The sequence below is a fragment of the Haliotis rufescens genome, unplaced genomic scaffold, assembly GCF_023055435.1.
Source record: "Haliotis rufescens isolate VD_foot unplaced genomic scaffold, xgHalRufe1.0.p SCAF_6, whole genome shotgun sequence".
Taxonomy (NCBI): Eukaryota; Metazoa; Mollusca; class Gastropoda; order Lepetellida; family Haliotidae; genus Haliotis; species Haliotis rufescens.
In genome coordinates, this window is record NW_025964334.1 from 15,048,751 (window position 1) to 15,051,982 (window position 3,232).

Consider the following 3,232-nt stretch of genomic DNA (forward strand, 5'->3'; position numbering starts at 1 on the left):
TATAATATTCTTTGACCATTCTAGGTGGTCTCTTCTGGAAACACTTAATTGCTCGGGGACGGGTTCAAACCAATTCCGTGGTGATTCTGACCTTGGAAGGTAAAGGCCGAGGTGCCTCTTTCTCATCAGTCGACATGTACCATAGGTTATTCCCTTTCAACACGCCACCAATCACCTTCAAGCGATAACTGTGACACGCAAATGCATGACTGGTTTAATTGTCAAGTTACGGAATACTGGGTTACACGCAAACAGATGTTGCCCATAGATTTCTATTGTACCGTTATTGTTTTGTTTACGTCCATTCCATGTAAATGTGTGCATAACCTGGCCTTAAATCCTGTAAATGACAAACTATGTCTGACTTCTCCAGATCGATTTCCCGTGAAGATCCGGGCTGGAATAGGTCGTCAGCAACCCATACTTGCCGTAAAAGGCGACCTTGCGTGTCGTAAGAGGCGACTAACGGGATCGGGTGGTCAGGCTTGCTGACTTGATTGATGTATGTCATCGTATCCCAAATGCATGTATCGATGCTCGTGATATCAATCACTGGATTGTCTGGTCCAGACTCGATTATTTACAGACCGCCGTCATATAACTGAAATATTGCTGAGAGCGGCGTTAAACAACAAAACACTACACTTCACTGCACGGTCTATGTGATTTACGGAGTTCAGTGGAATCTCTTGCAACCATCACACCGTCCACAGAATTCGCAATCGTTGCATCCCTAAAACGTGCGGGAAACATGAATTTCGTTTCGCGCTGATTTTGTTTCAACGTTTATCAGCACAACACCCGTTCTCACGGGAGTCGCCGAAATGGTTAACATTTAAAACCTGTCCTCGAAAGGAAACACACTGTGATATAATTGAACTATTGTTCAAACAACTGCCAGTGCTTTTCTTGAATAATGGCCGATGAACAGCCAGACCGTGAAACAGTACACCGTCCGGCCTTGGATCCCGAAGTGAACCTGATACAGTCAGACCGTGAAACACTACACCACCCGGCCTTGGATCCCGAAGTGAACCTGATACAGTCAGACCGTGAAACACTACACCACCCGGCCTTGGATCCCGCAGTGAACCTGATACAGCCAGACCGTGAAACACTACACCACCCGGCCTTGGATCCCGAAGTGAACCTGATACAGTCAGACCGTGAAACAGTACACCGCCCGGCCTTGGATCCCGAAGTGAACCTGATACAGCCAGACCGTGAAACAGTACACCGCCCGGCCTTGGATCCCGAAAGTGAACCTGATACAGCCAGACCGTCAAACAGTACACCGTCCGGCCTTGGATCCAAACGTGAACCTGATACAGCCAGACCGTGAAACAGTACACCACCCGGCCTTGGATCCAAACGTGAACCTGATACAGCCAGACCGTGAAACAGTACACCGTCCGGCCTTGGATCCCGAAAGTGAACCTGATACAGCCAGACCGTGAAACAGTACACCACCCGGCCTTGGATCCCGAAGTGAACCTGATACAGCCAGACCGTGAAACAGTACACCGCCCGGCCTTGGATCCCGAAAGTGAACCTGATACAGCCAGACCGTGAAACGGTACACCGTCCAGCCTTGGATCCAAACGTGAACCTGATACAGCCAGACCGTGAAACAGTACACCACCCGGCCTTGGATCCAAACGTGAACCTGATACAGCCAGACCGTGAAACTGTACACCGCCCGGACTTGGATCCCGAAGTGAACCTGATACAGCCAGACCGTGAAACAGTACACCGTCCGGCCTTGGATCCCGACGTGAACCGGATACAGCCAGACCGTGAAACAGTACACCACCCGGCCTTGGATCCAAACGTGAACCTGATACAGCCAGACCGTCAAACAGTACACCGTCCGGCCTTGGATCCCGACGTGAACCGGATACAGCCAGACCGTGAAACAGTACATCGTCCGGCCTTGGATCCCGACGTGAACCTGATACAGCCAGACCGTGAAACAGTACACCGTCCGGCCTTGGATCCCGAAGTGAACCTGATACAGCCAGACCGTGAAACAGTACACCGTCCGGCCTTGGATCCCGACGTGAACCTGATACAGCCAGACCGTGAAACAGTACACCACCCGGCCTTGGATCCCGACGTGAACCTGATACAGCCAGACCGTGAAACAGTACACCGTCCGGCCTTGGATCCCGACGTAAACCTGATACAGCCAGACCGTGAAACAGTACACCGTCCGGCCTTGGATCCCGACGTGATCCTGATACAGCCAGACCGTGAAACAGTTCACCACCCGGCCTTGGATCCAAACGTGAACCTGATACAGCCAGACCGTGAAACAGTACACCGTCCGGCCTTGGATCCCGACGTGAACCTGATACAGCCAGACCGTGAAACAGTACACCACCCGGCCTTGGATCCCGACGTGAACCTGATACAGCCAGACCGTGAAACAGTACACCGTCCGGCCTTGGATCCCGAAGTGAACCTGATACAGCCAGACCGTGAAACAGTATACCGTCCGGCCTTGGATCCCGACGTGAACCTGATACAGCCAGACCTCGAAACAGTACACCGTCCGGCCTTGGATCCCGAAGTGAACCTGATACAGCCAGACCGTGAAACAGTACACCGTCCGGCCTTGGATCCCGAAGTGAACCTGATGTGAGGGTATGGAGCCTTGCACCTAGCAGGTGACGTCAGAGGCAGCTATATCTTTGAAGACGATTAAAGAACCGGAAGAAATCCTGACTAGCTCAAGCTGCCACCCACACATGCATGCACGTTACAAAAAGGGTGAGGTACATTGTAATCTTACACGCGACATTAAATAAGAGCGCAAACGCCTTCCACAATCATCAGAAATGTCCGGTGAAAGCAATGTCCATTTACTTTACCGGCTCTATCGTAAGCATGTATTCATAAATTAATAACAAATAGTGATGATACTAGGGGACACCCGTCACAAACACAAGCAAAGGCAAGTCAAGTATTCACCTGAAAAATACATGCGAACATATGGTACAATTCAAAATAGGGATTTGTATCGCACTTTGAGCATACACTCTATTGAGCTTAGCGCTGTATAAGAATCCTTATTTTTATTAATATTATTTTTATAAGCTACTGTAGGGATTCAGGATTGGAACTGGTCGCCATCAACCATACTCCCTGACTCACTCCAGTTATTTACAAACAGACGGCATATAGCTGGAGTGTCGCCATCCGCAATGTCCTACCACAATATATGTACGGC